At 42.1% G+C, this 19,435-nt stretch overlaps 1 long non-coding RNA gene across 5 annotated transcripts; it reads left to right on the top strand.

The window, feature by feature from the left end:
• Positions 1-688: 688 nt before the first annotated feature.
• Positions 689-11,778, top strand: LOC118555043 (uncharacterized). 5 transcript variants are annotated; one of them, XR_004926771.2, is made up of 3 exons: positions 689-863; positions 1,865-1,996; positions 10,519-11,778. It is a non-coding gene; the product is annotated as an uncharacterized LOC118555043 (long non-coding RNA). The 5 variants fall into 5 exon arrangements; XR_013441008.1 differs by lacking the exon at positions 689-863 and adding an exon at positions 1,254-1,345; XR_013441010.1 differs by lacking the exon at positions 689-863 and adding an exon at positions 1,299-1,321.
• Positions 11,779-19,435: the final 7,657 nt, after the last annotated feature.

The raw sequence follows: 19,435 nt of genomic DNA, 5'->3' as shown, positions 1-19,435 counted from the left end.
ATTTGTATTTAAAAATTAAAGGGAACAATTTGAAGGGAAGTAAACTGGACTTTTTTTTTTTTTTCTTTCTCCTCTTTCTCCTCTTCCTTCTATCCTCAATAGTAGTAGCTAGGAGTTAATGTAAGGGCGCTTCTTTGGAAGATGCTGGTGGAGCATAGGAGAGCATTAGGGACAAAAAGGAGAAAGAGGGGAAGAGTAGCCTTGAGGACAGTGAGAGGAAGTAGATAGAGATAACTGTCTTTTACAATTCAATTTCTAATTTTATCTCCCTTTGACGGGGAGACTTTAGAATTACCATACACTATAAACCAATTGTCACTTAGGAATATGCTGCTATGGTAATAAATGATGGCATCAGGATTCTCACCTCTTCTAAATATCATTTCATCTCTTAGAAATTGGGAGGACATGGCACACTGATAAGGCATGTTTTAGTAAGTATAACTAGATATATGGAGCAGCTTCTTTAAAAGAAGGACGACAGCCCAGAAAAACTAATTAACCCAGGGATTTTTAACTCGGGGGTGGAATTTCCCGTGTTCAGTTCAAGGACAATAAAATCAGGAAGCAAAGGGCTCTAAAAAGATGGGGGATTTTTTTTTTTTTTTGATGATGATGCAAATGTAACTGACGTCAGCACAAATCAGACAATGTTTTCTCTCCAATTTCTAAAGCAATTCCTCACTATGTGAGGCCGTTCTCGGGGGCGGCTGCGGTGCCCCCCCAGGTAGGTTCCCTCCCTCCCTGGGCAGGAAGAACTTGCACCCCCACGGCTGTGCCTGGGGCTGTGCTCGGAACAGAATGGCGCTGAAACGAGAGGGACGCCTGTCGTGTCGTGCCGGTCTTCACGAGCGCCTGCGAGGGTACGGAAAGCAGACCCTCAGCAAGTGCAGGGGTGTGGGGGGCATGACGTTGGGGTGTCCCCTCCTGTCCGGCTTTCCGCGTTTCACACGTCCCTGAGGGGCTGCCAGGGTCTGGCACTGCTCCCACCTACCGAGGGCAGAGGGGCTGCGGGGCCCGGGCCCCCCATCCCTGGGTCGTTATGACGATGAAGCACGTTTGAGAGGAGACACAGACCACCGCGGCGGCGGGAACGCCTGCCCAGGCTTCCTCAGCCCGCTCCCACTCGCCCGAGGTCCTACCGGGGAAGCACCAGGGCGCGGGGCGCACGCGCGCGGGGGGGGGGGCACTCGGGGAGTGAGCGGGGCGCACGCGCGTGTGACGGGGGCACGTCCGGGCGCGATGCGCGGCGTGGGGCGCTGCGCGTGGTGCGGGCGCAGGAGCGCTGCGCAGGGCGGCGCCGCGTGGGGGGCACGCAGGGGTGCGGTGAAATGCGGTATTTGCGGTGCGTGGATGCGGGGCGGGGCGCGGAGGGGTAGGTGCAGGCGGGGAAGCGCTGCAGGGCGGGCGCTGCGTGGGGGGCACGCAGGGGTGCGGTGAAATGCGGTATTTGCGGTGCGTGGATGCAGGGCGGGGCGGGGAGGGGCGCGGAGGGGTAGGTGCAGGCGGGGAAGCGCTGCAGGGCGGGCGCCGCGTGGGGAGCATGGGGGGCGCTGAGGTGGGGGTGCACGCGGGGCGCCTGGCGGGGCGCGCGGGGTGGGGGCCGCGGGGGCGCCTGTTCACCCCCAGGAGCAAGCTGCAGGGCAGGAAAGAAAAGTTGCGGTCAGCCTGTGGTTCAGTAGCGGGGAGACAAAGGCGACAACAAATGACAAGTAAACATCCAGCCACAGGAAGCCATTAAGGAGAGTGGGCGCTAATGAGCGCGCAGCGGGGACCCGCCGAGGAAACGCCGCGGGCCCCCGACCCGCCCGGAGCCCCGCTGGCAGGCCGTAGACCTGCTGTGCTCTTCTGTCCCCCTCTCCAGTTGTGCCATTCGAAGCCGCAATTACTGGCATCCCAATAGGAAGACTCCAGGGGTAAAAAGAGAAGATTGGGATTCTGTGATTTCGCACATTCTCACGTCTTGCCTTAACTAGCCGCGTGTGAACACGAAGATGTGAGTACCAAGCCACTTCCCAAGGAGCCTTGTGAGATAGTTTCTCGTAAAAATCAACTCTAATGAATAACCAAATGTTCCTTTGTGCTCCCTTAAATTTCAAACTATTAAGAAATTTGTTTTCACGGAGCAGTGGTCTGTCAAGCAAGGGCTCACGGCCTCGCTGTGACTTGGTGTCTGGACTATTTAAGAGCCTCATAGCTGGCGCTCATTTTTGGAGAAACAGTTCTTTCTCCGGAGGGCTGGATCGAGGTTTCACAAATACCCTGGGGCAGGTGGTGCGGTTCGCGCGCGGTCCCGGAACATCCTCCGCGGACGCCCGGCCCGCGGCCACCCCCTCGGTCGAGGCCCCGGCGGCAGCGACAGCCAGAGGCCCTCGCGGCCAACGCGGTGAGGCCCGGCCGCGTCCACCCCGGGCCGGCGGATCCACAGGTACCAGACCACACACAGAGATGGGCTTAGAAACTTAAGGGAGCCATGCAAAGGCACTTCCAACAGAATCTGCCTTTTAAACTTGTTCACACTTAAACATTTGAGAAAGTGAGTGGGAAAGTGGTTTAGGGTAAATTTCATTTCAGTAAGCCTATTTTAGATGCTTGGGCGAACAAGTATTGCTAAGCATTACCCAAGACTTGGAAATTGTTTCTTTATGATTTCTTTATATGCAGTGTTCCCTTTCGGAGAAAAAGAGAATATATATGATCATAACATATCTTTACAGATAACATATGACAGTGTAAACACTGATGAAGTTTAAGGAGACAAGCAAATCACTTAAATAATCCCAAAAGAAACTGTAGTGCACCGTGGCATCTCCCCACTGAGGCGGTCCTGTCTTCTACTTTGTGCCTTGCCATCTCTGTGACTTTTGTTTCTTGGTGAAAGTTCAAATATATTCTCATTGTTATATTTCTTGTGTTGTGCCCTGAATATCAAGTTAGAATAGCTTGATTAAGCTTTAATAATGGTATCACCCTATCCCATTGATTCTAACTGAGCTAGGAACACTTGAATTCAGAATAGAATGTATGTGTTCTATATGTATGTATATATTCTATTCATTATTTTTAGTTTTGAACCAACATTTCTGATCCTGACACTACAACGTCTCCATAAAATGAGTTGGATTAGATGGCACCTTCAGTCCCTTCTGAATCTAAAATTTTAAATTTCTTCATAATTTTTTTAAAAATATCATGTTAATATATGTCCATGTTTTTTTAAAATCACGTTGTTCAGAAGGGTTTAAAATAAAAACAACTAACTTCTGTTTCAGCCTACTCCACCCCAAGCCAGCTTCCCAGAAATTTCAACTTGACCCACTTCCGTTAGTAATTATGTTTGTATAAGCCTAGTCACAAATAGAATAGCCACCACCCCGGAAAAAGATTTGCAGCCTTCTGCTCTCTCTCTCTCTCTTTTTCTTTAGATGTATAGGAAGTGTGTTTACGGTTCTCCTTTCCCTTTCATTGTGAGGGAGTCACACCTCTCAGAAGAATGGAGGCATCCAGGGAGAATTTTCCTTATGCAAACCTTGAGTCTCCTAGAAGATTTACCTTTTTCTTGAGTCGTAGCTCCCTTGCATTGATTTCCCAGAATGTGCAGCACCAGACCCACAGGGGTCTCCCCAAGACCCCTAACTTTACACCTTACTATTTTTCTAGTGCTCACGGTTGACTGAGAGGCAGCTTCACGTCAAGGAACCATAGTGGCAATGAGAATCTAATTGCTGTGGGCAATTGTAAACTTCAGGAGTCATGAATTGTAATATCTACACACCAGGTACGCCAGATTTGTTCATCAAATTAGGCCCTTTCTTTCAAATCAATATTTTGGGGGAATATTTCCCTTATGAAAATAGAAATCTATAAATATAAAATTGTCTTAGAGATATTTTTAGACCATGAAAAGTTATCCAAGATTGCTTTGGCTATTTGGAGTCTTTTGTAGTTCCATACACATTTTAGGATTGTTCTATTTCTGCAAAAAGTGTCTTTGGAATTTTGATAGAGACTGCATTGAATCTGTAGATTGCTTTGGGTTATGTGGACATTTTAGCAATATTCTTCCAATCCATGAGCATGGAATAGCTTCCCATTTATTTGTGTCTTCTTCAGTTTCTTTCATTAATGCCTCATAGTTTTCAATATACATGTCTTTCACCACCTTAGTTAAATTTATTACTAAGTTTTTTATCCTTTTTGATGAAATTGGAAATGAGATTATTTTCTTAATTTCTCTGAGAACTCGTTATTAGTGTATAGGAATGCAACAGATTTTTGTGCATTGATTTTGTCTCCTGCAACTTTACTGAATTCTTTTATTAGTCCTAAGAGTCTTTTGGTGGAGTTTTTAGGTTTTTTATATATAATATTATGTCATCTCCAAATAGTGACAGTTTTATTTCCTCCTTTCCAATTTGGATGCCTCTTATTTCTTTTTCTTGCCTCATTGCTCTGTCTAGGACTTCTAATATGGTGTTGAATAAAAATGGCAAGAGTTGGCATCCTTGTCTTGTTCAGATCTTAGAGAGAAAGTCTTCAACTCTTCATAGAGTATGATTTGGCTGTGGCTTGTTCTAGAAAGCTTTTATTATATTGAGAAATGTCCCTTCTATACCCACTTGTTCGGAGTTTTTATCATAAATGGATGTTTAGTTTTTGTCAAATGCTTTTTTTGCATCTTTTGAGACGCTCATGTGATTTTTATCCTTTACTTTGTTAATGCGGTGTATCACATTGATTGATGTGCAGATGCTGAACCATCCTTGCATCCCTGGGAGAAATCCCACTTAATTACAGGGTATGATCCTTCTAATGTATTGTTGAATTTAATTTGCTAATATTTTATTGAGGATTTTTGCATATATTTTCATCAGAGATATTGGCCTGTAAGTTTCTTTCCTTGTGGCCTCCTTGTCTGGTATTGATATCAAGGTACTGCTGGCCTGGGAAAATTAGTTTGGAAGAGTTCCTTCTCCTTCTAGTTTTCAGAAGAGTTTGAGAAGGGTTGGTATTAATTCTTCTTTGAACATTTGATAGAAATCACCAGTGAAGCCATCTGGTCCTGGATTTTGTTGAGAGGTTTTTGTTTTGTTTTGTTTTTTAAGATTTTATTTATTTATTTGACAGAGAGAGACACAGCAAGAGCAGGAACACAAGCAGGGGGAGTGGGAGAGGGAGAAGCAGGCTTCCCACCGAGCAGGGAGCCCGATGCGGGACTTGATCCCAGGACCCTGGGATCATGACCTGAGCCGAAGGCAGACGCTTAACGATGGAGCCACCCAGGCACCCCCGGGAGGTTTTTGAGTAATGATTCGATCTTCTTACTAGTAATCAGTCTGTTCAGATTTTCTGTCTTATCATGATTCAGTCTCAGTAGTTTGTATATTTCTAGGAATTCATCCATTTCTTCTAGGTTAACCAATTTATTGGAGTATAATTGTTCATAGTAGCCTCTTGTGATGCTTTGTGTTTCAGTTGTAACTTCTCCTCTTTCATTTCTAATTTTACTTGAGTCCTCTCTCAAATAAATAAATTTATTTATATTTTTTGCCAACTTTATCTTTTTCAAAGAACCAGCTCTTCATTTCATTGATCTTTTCTACATGTTCATTTTTTACTTGTACGAGAACCATGTTTTTAACTTTTTGAAAATTATACTTGAAGGGCTTAGTAAACATTAATTGCTGCTCATTCATATCCAAGATAAATATGGATTGCAGTATTCTTTGTGATGCAAATATTTATGGAAATAATAAAGTGAAATAATGTAGCTAACAACTAGAAAAATTAAAATTACTTATTTTGTATTTGTGTAATATTAATAAAAGACACTCAAAAATATTTAGTGAGGGAATAAGGAAAGTGCTTGCATTTCCACTCTCTCATGTGTTCAACATAATTACGATAATTTAAAAATATTTAAAGATCCTTATTTAAAAAATGTACTGGTAGGGGAGCCTGGGTGACTCAGTCAGTTAAGTGTCTGACTCTTGGTTTTGGCTCAGGTCATGATCCCAGGGTCATTAGACTGAGCCCAGCATCAGGCTCCATGCTCAGGGAGTCTGCTTGAGATTCTTTCCCTCTGCCCCACCCCCTACTCACACGTGTGTTCTCTCCATCTCTCTAAAAGAAATAAATAAATCTTTTAAAAAATGTACTGGTACAAGTAAATAGAGGAATAAAACTGGGGGAAAAGAATCTCCTACCTTTCAGTTTAAACACTTGAAAAATAAGCAGCATGGTATATGAAAAGCACATGAGTTTTGGAGTCCATCTAACTTGGGCTCAGATCAGCACACAGCTTTGGGCAAGTTGCTTAACCCCTCAAACCCTCAGTTTTTCCAGCGGAAACTAGACTTAGTGAAAATAGCTTCCTCCCAAGCTTGTTCTGATGGCAGGCCGCTATCTGTGATAAGCCTGGAGCAGTCTGGCACGCAGGAGGAAATCAATGCATATTAAATAATGCTTTTGTACCCCATGAGTCTTGAAGTTTTATCTGCTAGTTGTATCAACTGAGAACTAATTATATGGAGGAACTACCACTATGTGCAAAATAGTTTAAAAATCTTAACTTTTATCTATTTCATGAATGAACTGGGCTATTAATATGCTAAAGATATGCTGCTCAGGTTAATAAAAATGATGCAAACCAATAACCACTTAGCCATTAACGTCTTTACTACGTACTGACATCACACTTTTTACTGGTGTTAATGGAATAAATGGAATAAATTGCATGCATTCAGTATTTATTGCTGTGTAACACATTATCCCAGCAGTAGCTGATTAAAACAGCACACATTCATGACCTCACAGTGTCTGTGAGTCAGAAGTCTAGAAATGGATTAGCTGGGTATTCTGCTCACAGTCTCAAGGTTGCAGTCAAGGTGTTGGCCGGGCTGCATCCTCAGCTGGAGGTCTGACCGGGGAAGCATGAGCATCCCTACTCACGAGGATGTTGGCAGCACTCAATTCCTTTTGTTACAGGATTTATGGCGGCTAGCTTCTTCAGAGTCAACAAAGGGAGAGAGCAGGATGGAGTCTTATATGATGGTCCATGATCCCCAGAGTGGCGTCCTTCACTGTTGCCATATGCCATTGGTTAGGAACAAGTCACAGGTCCTACTTTGTGATTCAGAGTTGGGGATTACACAAAGGCATAAATACTGGGAGGCAAGAATCGTGGGGACCACCTTGGGGTCTGTCTGCCACCATTGCCTTCTGTCCCCTGTGTTCATGGGCCTAACACGTGCAACAGACACTCAGCCCCTCCCAAGGTTCCCAAGATTCTCTTCTCTTCATAACATCAGCTCAGAGTTCAAAATGTCATTATCAAAATCAGGTCAAAGTTCAGAGAAGGTTCCTGGTATAATCACTAGGTTCAGTTCCTGGGACACAATTTCTGCCAATCTATGGTCCTATGAAACCAATGAGAAGAGTTACTTGCTCCCAACACACTGAGCATGCACTGGGGGGACAGGCAGGTGACAACACCACAGAGAGTTCTGCTCCAAAGAAGAGAGAAATGGAAAGTCTAAAGGAGTCTCTGAATCCAAAAGGGCAAGGTTGGAAGTTCCTCTATGAGGTTTCAAGGCCTGGGAATAATTCTCACAGCTTCACCCTCTGGGCTCTTGGTTCTGCTTTCTGAGTCTTCCTTGGTTTGAAACAAAAGGTGGTGCTTGTTTGCAGCTGAGCCGCTTTCTCAACCTGCTTCCTGACAGTAGAATTTAGGGGTTCAGATGGTCTCCTTTCATTTTGTACTTTCTTCGTTCCTTTTTACCCAAGCTGACAGGTTTCTGCAGAAGCAATTTTCTCCAACTTTGTGTGTCTCCCATGGATTTTGATGGGACTCATTCCACGAAACAAAGACCTCACCCACAGATCTTTTTGAGATCTCTACCACTGGATCCTGCCGAGATGACCCTGGGCCAATGCCCTGAAACTCCTTAGAGGCTCCAGAATTGATTGACAGGATCTGAGCCTCACCCTTAATCTTTTGAAAAGGTCCTTGTGTGACTGGAGTCCCTGACCTTGGGATCTTTGTGAGGCATCTTTTAAGGTTGTGCAGTCATGTCTTCGGCTTCTTCTCTTGACCATAATGTCTTCATTTTTGTATCTTTTGCCTTCCAGAGAGGTTGACACTCTGATTTCAGACTTCTGCACTCCAGAGCTGTGAGGGAATAAATTCTGTCGACCACTCCATTTGTGGTCACTTACTGTGAGCCTCGGAGCCAATGCAGTGAGCTATAGGATGCATGCATTGCTTCTCCCTCCAGTGTTGTGTGAACTCCACTGTTTAGCAATCTAGAGTCCCACAGAGCCATGCACCTGGGGTTCCATCAGCTGACTATGGGATCATCTTTACTTCCACTAAAAGATCACGTATATATCTCTGTTTTCTTACCCTTCACATTTTAGAGATTATGCTTATGTGCCTCTGCCCCTTCCTGGGCTGAGCTCCTGTCACCAAACTTCCAGAGCTCAGCTCCCAGCCCTGGTGTTTTCTAGTTGGGTTTCTGGGAAGCTCCATGACCTCTCCATGTTTCATGTTTCTCATCTGTGGATGGGAAGGGCCACAACAGAGCCTACCAACCTGATTGAGCTGTGAGGGTCGAGCTGTGAGGGACAACTGAACAGGTGCATGCCCCATGGGCTGCTCCCTGGGTGATCTGCAGGGGCAGGTGCTCATTGTTGTTACATTGTATCCTGACTACTGGTGCCGAGGATACAAACACATGTTGAATGAGTTATGATTTGATGCCATGTCCTAAACACTCATTTAGGTTTGGTATTACCAAAAAAAAAAAAAAAAAAAAGCCATGAATTTGTGTGTGTGTGTTTCACATTCCTTCAGATCATAGGTATAAATTTAAAACAACAATTTATGAGGCCCTTTTCTACTCTAGAAATCTAAGAAGTAAATCTTCAGCTTCCAGAAGCTGAAGGGAATGAAACAAGCTGGATAGTCAGGTTGCCTAGGTAACAGGATTTAAAAATAAAGTTTAAAACATTGCATTCATTTTTCATTTGATATTTCCAAAAATGCATCAGCTACTTGCTATGCCTTTTGCTTTTTCAGTGTGTATCATTATAGTCAGTTTTATAAAAATAAACTGGTAAGATTCAATTATTAACTCTTACCTAGCTCTTTGTCTCTTGTATTTCTAAAAATAATTAAAGGGAACACCTACCAAGTACAAGGCACTCTGCCGGGTTCTACTTTCATTACTTAATTCAGCAACTATGTATTGAAGATGTTTTAAGTCAAACCCTGGTCTGTGCTCTGGCCAATTTACTAGAACCTTGCAAAGTGGATATTTCTTTTTCTGGGGGAGAAGACAGACACACAGCTAAGAAACGAGGTCGGATGTCGCGGGGAGCCCACCGAGGCTCGCAGGACTGCTGCTGCGTGGGGCGGTCTCCCACAGGAACCGTGGACAGCTGTACTGGATGCACCTGTTGCTGACTTCGGTACTTTGATTTTGTAATTCTGTTGTGTGTGCCTTTCTATGTAATGAAAGTTTTATACAGTTATTAAAGTTACATTATTACATCTTATTAACTACCTTGATCCAACTAATTTCCATTCAGTAAATTTTCATTGATTGTTTATGTGCCAGCCCATGTCAGGGATTTTTAGTTTGGCTCCTTTGATAGTAAAATAGTAATAACTCAAGTGACTATAATTTAAATTTACTAGTGGAGCTGAATGTTTTTATGCAGAAATCCATTATTTCTGTTCCCTCCTGTCTGATTCTTGCCCCGGCTCTGCCCTGTGCCATCTGGAAAGAGGACGTAAAATATGCCCTCTGAAAAGCTTAATATAATCTGTAAACATAAGGGCTGTTGTGTGGAACTGTTAGTACCCGTTGAGTATTTGTTTAGCAAATTATTGGTTATGTATTCATTAATAGCAATCCATATGCATTCTGGATGCAAACTTTCATCATGTTTCCACATTTGTTGTTTTTGGATTTCATTGTCTTATAACATGAAGTTTTATTTCATTGTATATAAAGGTTTTTACAGTGTTTCTGGGTTAAACCTAACTGCTGTGTCTCTGATTTTATCATTTCTGCCCAAGAGGCAAAAATTAACTTCTCCTCCATCACCGAGATGAACAAATGGCTCTGGTAAGAAACAGTGTACTGTTCACTGTTCGCCCACGTGTAGCTGGGGGAGGCTGTAAAGCCTAAGCGCTAGGCATTTATTCTGTAGCACATCTCTTCTCCACTGGTTTGTTTTTCCAGGCTTGTTCTATATTAAACTTCCATAACTTGGGGCGCCTGGTGGCTCAGTTGGTTAAGCGGCTGACTCTTGATTTCGGCTCAGGTCATGATCTCAGGGTCATGAGATCGAGCCCCGCGTGGGACTCCGTGCTCAGTGGAAAGTCTGCTTGAGATTCTCTCTCCCTCTCCCTCTGCCCCTTCCCCCCACACACTTTCTCTCTCTCAAATAAATAAATAAATCTTTAAAAATAAATAAATAAACGTCCGTAATTTGGATTTCTTCCTGCAGTTGATTCCTGTGTCCTGCCTACAACAATTCCACGGGGATCATTATAATTGTATAATACCTTACCAACCCACACTTGACTAAGAGAATGGTGAGCCTTCTTACCCAGACCAGAGAGGGGAGAGGGCGAGGAACAGGAGACAGCCCAGGCCGTGAACCCGTCCAGCGGCGCTGCACACCCAGGGCCTTGAACCCACTCCACGTTGTACCAAGCCCTGAGCATCTCCCGCGTTGGCCCTACAGCCCTGCTGCTCTGGTCTTCTCCAGCCTCTGCTGACTGGTTTTCTGCAGCTGGTCAGCTGCCGTGGCCTCTCTCCCGCTTTGGTGACGGACGTGCTGCCCATCGTCCAGCCTCTACAGCTGGTCTGAGCGCGCTGGCCTCACCCTGCTTCCTGCTTTGTCAACTCCGACCGCCCCTTGGGGTGGCATTTATTCTGCCCTCGGGGCTCACAGCTCTGCTGGCCCGTAACGGCTGTTCCTGTAAGTTCCAAGGATCTCAGGTGGAATGCATTTTAATGACATTAAACACCAAGATTCTTTCCTGCCAAAGGTCCATCAGGGACTCCATCCTTCAGCCTGGGGCGCATCTCTAGGGTGCTCCTGGGGTCCTGGTTGGCACTGGAGCTCCCATCACAGTTTCCACCGGAGTCTTGGCTCCCCCATGCCTCGTGGGCTCAGGCCTCTGAGGGCACGTGGATGTAGCCCCAGGCGACCCTGCTCAGAACCTTTCTGGATTCAAACACAGCGGAATATTTCTTGATGCGCAGCCAGGCGTCCGGGACCACAAATGACTCCCCTGCCCGTACTGGGGTGACAGCGCCAGGGTCTACACGGAAACAGCGCAGCTCGCTGGCCCTCAGACGGCCACCGTGACCATTTTAATTCTTGGATTCCAACCTGCCGTGGGCTTAGAGCTTGACAGAAATAAGAGTGTAAAAAATGTGTCTAATGACCATATTTTATAAGAAACACGACAAAAGAATCAGATAATTGACCAACTATGTCGACAATTAAACTTCTCCATAAAGTCCAGATGAATGTCTATCCTGCCTGCAAGGGACATGCCTGAGCTTACATGGATGCTTTTACACAACGGCCATGCAAAAGGCTGCAAGGTGGAAAGAAGTAGTGTTTAGGAGCTGGAATCTAGAGCCACCTGTCTGGGTTCAGTTCCAGCTCCGCCACATACGAGCTACATGACTTTAACAAGTCACTCTGTCCTCCCTCGGTTTTCCTCCTCTGGGGACTGGGCTTAAAAACAGCAGTGCCTCGCTTCTGTGGTTTCCTCCAAAGCCAAGGCCGTTGATACGGACGAAGTACTGAGAGGTGGGCTGGTTGTGGTAAATCCTCTGTAAGTGCTTGCTACTACTGTGTTTTCTATCAATACGTCAGTAATTATGTTTATGCACTACATGCACTCTGTGACATGTATTTTGATTCTTTAAGGTCATTTGGCTTAGTTGCTGTTGTCAGCAAAGTTCCAAATGGTGGAAAGAGCTGGATCGTTAACCCGTATTTAGAAGAGATGTCACCACATGCCTCAGTGATGCACTCAGAGTTGATCTAGAACTTTCTTTGTAGTATGATTTTAAAAGACACACACATATACACAAATACATGCATATGCTACATCTCATGCACTCATTTGTGCAAAATCATACAGGTAGATTTAATGCCACTATGACGAGCAAAAAGCACTGTGCTGTGAGTAATGGAAATAATAAGGCTAGCATGCTGAAGTGGATTATCTCGTTTGATTCTGATTACTCTGTTGGGGGTAGAATGCAGTTTTTCATGGTATAGTCTTCTCCACTGGGTTCGAGTTCACAGGAAATTGTACCCTAGATTCCTTGACACAAAGCACCATTTTGATCAAATAATCAGTTATTGTTGGTGCTTTGTAAGCAAAGCCCACACAACCAATATTTGTTGTGCAAAGTGTATGTATGCAAAGTAGCAAATGAAATATAATTTTTGATTATTTTGAAAACTATTAAGTGATTTCTGGTACCAGAAATAATTATTTAATTATAATTATTTTCTATTACTAATACATATATATTTTTATTGATTATCTTTTTAAATTTCCTGAAGTATAATTATTAATAGAACAATGCCCACCGGAGAAAATGTTTGCTGAAAATAATTAATGATATCTTCCAAACCTACCAAAATCTACTAAATGCTAGTGGTTTTACTTATGTCTCAGTTCCTACTAAATTATTCACATTTAACAACATCCATTCATGACAAAAAACCCTCAGCAAAGTAGGCCTAGAGGGACCATAATTCAACATAATAAAGACAGAGATGAAAAAACCCACAGCCAACATCGTTAACTCAATGGTGAAAAACTGAGAGCTTTTCCTCTAAGGTCAGGAACAAGACAAGGATGTCCACTCTCACCACTTCTATTCAACACAGTACTGGAAGTCCTTGTCTTAGCAATCAGACAACAAAAAGAAATGAAAGGCATCCAAACTGGTAATGAAGAAGTAAAATTCTCACTCTTTGCAGATGACATGATACTATCTATAGAAAACCCTAAAGACTCCACCAAAAAAACTACTAGAATGGATAAATGAATTCAGTAAAGTCACAGGATACAAAATCAATGTACAGAAATCTGTTGCTTTCCTATATACTAATAATGAAGCAGCAGAAAGTGAAATTAAGAAAATAATACCATTTACAATTGCCCCCAAAACAATAAAATATCTAGGAATAAACTTAACCAAAGAGGTGAAAGAACTGTACTCCAAAAACTACAAAACGCTGATGAAAAATATTCAAGATGATGTAAAGAAATTGGAAGACATTCCATGCTCATGGGTTGAAAGAACAAATATTGTTAAAATGTCTATACTACCCAAAGCAATCTACAGATTTAATGCAATCCTTATCAAAATACCAAAAGCATTTTTCACAGGACTAGAACAAACAATCCTAAAATTTGTATAGAACCATAAAAGACTCCAAATAGCCAAAGCAATCTTGAAAAGAAAAAAAAAAAAAAAAAAAGGTGGAGGTATCACAATTACAGATTTCAAGTTATATTGAAGAATGGTAGTAATTAAAACAGTCTGATACTAGCATCAGAATAGACACATAGATCAATGGAATAGAATGGAAAACCCAGAAATAAACCAACAAATATATGGTCAATTAATCTTCAACAAAGTAAGAAAGAATGTCCAATGAGAAAAAGACAGACTTTTCAACAAATGGTGTTGGGAAAACTGGACAGCCACATGCAGAAGAATGAAACTGGACCACTTTCTTACACCATACACAAAAATAAACTCAAAATGGATTAAAGACCTAAATGTGAGACCTGAAACCATAAAAATCCTAGAAGAGAACACAGGCAGTAAAGTCTCTGACATTGGCTGTAGCAGCATTTTTCTAAACATGTCTCCTGAGGCTAAGGAAATAAAAGCAAAAATAAACTAATGGGATTACAACAAAATAAAAAGTCTCTGCACAACGAAGGAAACACAACTAAAAGGCAACCTACTGAATGGGAGAAGATATTTGCAAGTGACATATCCAGTAAAGGGTGAATATTCAAACTATATAAAGAACTGATACAACTCAATGTACAAAAAACAAATAATCCAATTAAAAAATGGGCATAAGAGGGGCGCCTGGGTGACTCAGTTGGTTAAGCACTGCCTTCAGCTCAGGTCATGATCCTAGGGTCCTGGGATTGAGTCCCTCATCAGGCTCCCTGCTCGGCAGGGGATCTGCTTCTCCCTCTCCCTCTGCCCCTTCCCCCTACTCATGCGCACACTCTCTCTCTCTCTCACTCAAATAAATAAATAAATCTTAAAAAAAATTAAAAATGGACAGAAGGGATGAACAGACATTTCTTCAAAGAAGATATCCAGATGGACAACAGACACATGAAAAGATGCTCAACGTCACTCATCATCAGGGAACTATAAATCAAAACCACAATGAGATATCACCTCACACCTGTCAGAACGGCTAAAATCAACAACCCAAGAAACAACAGGTGTTGGAGAGGATGTGGAGAAAAAGGATCCCTCCTGCGCCCTTGGTGGGAATGCAAACTGGTGCAGCCACTGTGGAAAACAATATGGAGGCTCCTCAGAAAGTTAAACATAGAGCTACCCTATGATCCAGTAATTCCACTACTGGGTATTTACCCCCAAAATACAAAAACATTAATTTGAAGGGATACATGCAACCCTATGTTTACAGCAGCATTATCAACAATAGCCAAACTATGGAAGCAGCCCAAGTGTCCATTGATAGATGAATGGATAAAGAAGATGTGGTCTATATACAATGGAATATTACTCAGCCATAAAAAAGAATGACATCTCATCATTTGCACCTACATGGATAGAGCTAGAGAGTATAATGTTAAGTGAAATAAGTCAATCAGAGAAAGACAAATACCGTATGATTTAACTCATATGTGGAATTTAAGAAACAAAAGAAATGAGCAAAGGAAAAAAAGAAAGGAACCAAGAAACAGACAATTATAGAGAACAAATTGATGGTTACCAGATGGGATGTGGGTGGGGGGACGGGGGAAATAGGGGATGGGAATTAAAGGATATACTTATGATGAAAAAAAAATAAAATAAATTTTAAAAAGTAAATATTCACATTTCTTATATTAAACTTCTCTAAGTTAACACTTTTATCTTGGTAATAACCAACTCTTGAGAGAGCAAGTTTACAGAGCTCTAATTCTGTAACAAAGGTGAGCTGATAATTTCAGAAATGGGAAAGATTACAACTATCCTCTTTAGGCTTAAAACAGGGGATCCTAAAATCCTAAATTAGGTTCCTTTCTGGGGGTGGAGGTTGGAAAATGCAGTATTCTGTAGACTGAGTCAGGCTGGGGTTAGTATCCTTTATGTGGGCTTCTGAGTACCAGCCATGCTAGGTTCTTCATGGCATGACCATCAAGCTCGTTCAGAGGAACCCTGACCTCAGCCCTTGGGAATCCATAGGCCAGGGCCTGTGCTCACTTTTCCTCTGTGCTTCTGTAGCTCTTTCCTCTAAACCAGAGACTTCTTGCTCTTCATGATGAACGCCATCCTCAGTATCCTATGGATGAGAAACATAAGTGCATACATGCTAATGGCCACTTGGAAAGAAAACAAAATGGGCTTTGAATTTCATGGCAAAGACAGCGGTGCCCAGAAAACACACTTGGAGGCCTGGTCTCGAAACACGAGGAAAGAGAATCTGCACCTTGGAGGCTTGAGGGAGGCTGGGGAGGTGCTGGGTGGGTAGGTACACCCGAGCTCCCACACAGCATGCAAATTCTTTGAATTACACCTCGTTTACTCTGCTAGTTCAACAGTCTGCTTGACGTTCATATCTGTTAATTTTCTTAAATATAAAAGTCTAGAGCTTCTAGATGAAGGAAAAATCGAAACCATAAAAAAGTTAAAACCCAGTGTAAGTGTAGCAATTGAGCGAATGTAGCACAGTAAACCCCAAACCACATAGCCTTTAAAATTCTGACTGCCTGCTGAGTCTCTGGCTCAGGAACTTCACGACGGAAATGCTGAATGGGAAATCATTAAAATGCACTATTGAGGTAATAACCCATTTTTAAAGCCCAACTAATTCAAATCAACATACATTTATTAAGAGCCTAAAATACATTCATAACTGCAATCAAGTAAGCAACGAAACAAACACGAAGCTTGCTGTTGTTTGAAAATCGTGTAAACTCCCCACAAGGAGGAGAGGGTACTGTCTTGAGTAAAACACTCCACTTTCTCAGTGTTATTCCTCTAACTGGAAAATACAAGTCCTTTCCTGAACTGATGGAAAACTGCCTCCTTCATCCTACTTCTTATAAAGCCCGTGAATCGGTTACCTTCTCCTACATCTTTATGTTCCTCCAGCATTAAATACAGTGTGATACTCAAAAAAATAGAAAAATCCCCAATTCACCAACTAACTCTACACCTTAAAGAACTAGAGAAAAAACAACAAACGATGCCTAAGCCACGCATTAGAAGAGAAATCATTAAGATTAGAGCAGAAATCAATGAATTAGAAACCAGAAACACAGTAGATCAGATCAACGAAACTAGAAGTTGGTTCTTTGAAAGAATTAATAAGATCGATAAACCACTGGCCAGACTTATCCAAAAGAAAAGAGAAAGACCCAAATTAATAAAATTATGAATGAAAGGGGAGAGATCACTACTAACACCGAGGAAATAGAAACAATTATTAGAAATTATTATCAACAACTATATGCCAATAAACTGAGCAATCTGGATAAAATGGATGCCTTCCTGGAAACCTATAACCTGCCAAGACTGAAACAGGAAGAAATTGACAACCTGAATAGGCCAATAACCAGTAACGAGATTGAAGCAGTGATCAAAAACCTCCCAAAAAACAGGAGTCCAGGGCCTGATGGATTCCCTGGGGAATTCTACCAAACATTCAAAGAAGAAATAATACCTATTCTACTGAAGCTGTTTCAAAAAATAGAAACAGAAGGAAAACTTCCAAACTCATTCTATGAGGCCAGCATTACCTTAATCCCCAAACCAGGCAAAGACCCCATCAAAAAGGAGAATTTCAGACCGATATCCCTGATGAATATGGATTCCAAAATCCTCAACAAAATCCTAGCTAATAGGATCCAACAATACATTAAAAGGATCATCCACCACGACCAAGTGGGATTTATCCCTGGGATGCAAGGGTGGCTCAACATTCGCAAATCAATCAATGTGATAGAACACATTAATAAGAGGAGGGAGAAGAACCATATGGTCCTCTCAATTGATGCAGAAAAAGCATTTGACAAAATACAGCATCCTTTCCTGATTAAAACTCTTCAAAGTATAGGGATAGAGGGAATATTCCTCAAGTTCATAAAATCCATCTATGAAAAACCCACAGCAAATATCATCCTCAATGGGGAAAAGCTGAGAGCCTTTCCCTTAAGATCAGGAACACGTCAAGGATGCCCACTCTCGCCACTATTGTTCAACATAGTACTAGAAGTCCTAGCAACAGCAATCAGACAACAAAAAGATATAAAAGGTATCCAAATTGGCAAAGAAGTCAAACTCTCTCTTTTTGCAGATGACATGATACTTTATGTGGAAAACCCAAAAGACTCCACCCCCAAATTACTAGAACTCATACAACAATTCAGTAATGTGGCAGGATACAAAATCAATGCACAGAAATCAGTTGCTTTCTTATACACTAACAATACACTAACTAACAATCAATACACTAACAAAACTAAAACAGATATGAATTCTTATACACTAACAAGATGAAAACAATGCAACTGTAGAAAGAGAAATTAGAGAAACGATTCCATTTACAATAGCACCAAAAACCATAAGATATCTCGGAATAAACCTAACCAAAGAGGTAAAGGATCTATACTCTAGGAACTACAGAACACTCATGAAAGAAATTGAAGAAGACACAAAAAGATGGAAAAACATTCCATGCTCATGGATCAGAAGAATAAACATTGTTAAAATGTCTATGCTACCCAGAGCAAGCTATACCTTCAATGCCATCCTGTTCAAAATTCCAATGACATTTTTCAAAGTGCTGGAACAAACAATCCTAAAATTTGTATGGAATCAGAAAAGACCCTGAATCGCCAAGGAAATGTTGAAAAAGAAAAACAAAGCTGGGGGCATCACGTTGCCTGATTTCAAGCTCTATTACAAAGCAGTGATCACCAAGACAGCATGGTACTGGCACAAAAACAGACATACAGACCAATGGAACAGAATAGAGAACCCAGATATGGACCCTCAACTCTATGGTCAAATAATCTTTGACAAAGCAGCAACAAATATGCAATGGAAAAAAGACAGTCTCTTCAATAAATGGTGCTGGGAAAATTGGACAGCCACATGCAGAAGAATGAAACTCGACCATTCTCTAACACCACTCACAAAGATAAACTCAAAATGGATGAAAGACCTCAATGTGAGACAGGAATCCATCAAAATCCTAGAGGAGAACATAGGCAGTAACCTCTTTGACATCAGCCACAGCAACTTCTTTCAAGACACATCTCCAAAAGCTAGTGAAACAAAAGCAAAAATGAACTTTTGGGACTTCATCAAGATGAAAAGCTTCTGCACAGCAAAGGAAACAGTCAACAAAACAAAGAGGCAAGCCACAGAATGGGAGAAGATATTTGCAAATGACACTACAGATAAAGGGCTGGTATCCAAGATCTATAAAGAACTTCTCAAACTCAACACCCAAAAAACAAATAATCAAGGCAAAAAATGGGCAGAAGACATGAAAAGACACTTCTCTGAAGAAGACATACAAATGGCTAACAGACACATGAAAAAATGTTCATCAGCATTAGCCATCAGGGAAATCCAAATCAAAACCACATTAAGATACCATCTTATACCAGTTAGAATGGCAAAAATGGACAGGGAAAGAAAGAACAAATGTTGGAGAGGTTGTGGAGAAAGGGGAACCCTCTTACACTGTTGGTGAGAATGCAAGTTGGTACAGCCACTTTGGAAAACAGTGTGGAGGTTCCTCAAAAATTTAATAGAGCTACCCTATGACCCAGCAATTGCACTCCTGGGTATTTACCCCAAAGACACAGATGTAGTGAAAAGGAGGGCCATATGCACCCCAATGTTCATAGCAGCAATGTCCGCAATAACCAAACTGTGGAAAGAGCCGAGATGCCCTTCAACAGATGAATGGATAAAGAAGATGTGGTCCATATATACAATGGGATATTACTCAGCCATCAGAAAGGATGAATACGCAACTTTTACATCAACATGGATGGGACTGGAGGAGATTATGCTAAGTGAAATAAGTCAAGCAGAGAAAGTCAATTAGCATATGGTTTCACTTATTTGTGGAACATAAGGAATAGCATGGAGGACAT

This window comes from Halichoerus grypus, chromosome 9, assembly GCF_964656455.1.
Source record: "Halichoerus grypus chromosome 9, mHalGry1.hap1.1, whole genome shotgun sequence".
Taxonomy (NCBI): Eukaryota; Metazoa; Chordata; class Mammalia; order Carnivora; family Phocidae; genus Halichoerus; species Halichoerus grypus.
Note: the sequence above shows the minus strand (reverse complement) of the source record. Positions and strands in the feature narration are given on the sequence as shown.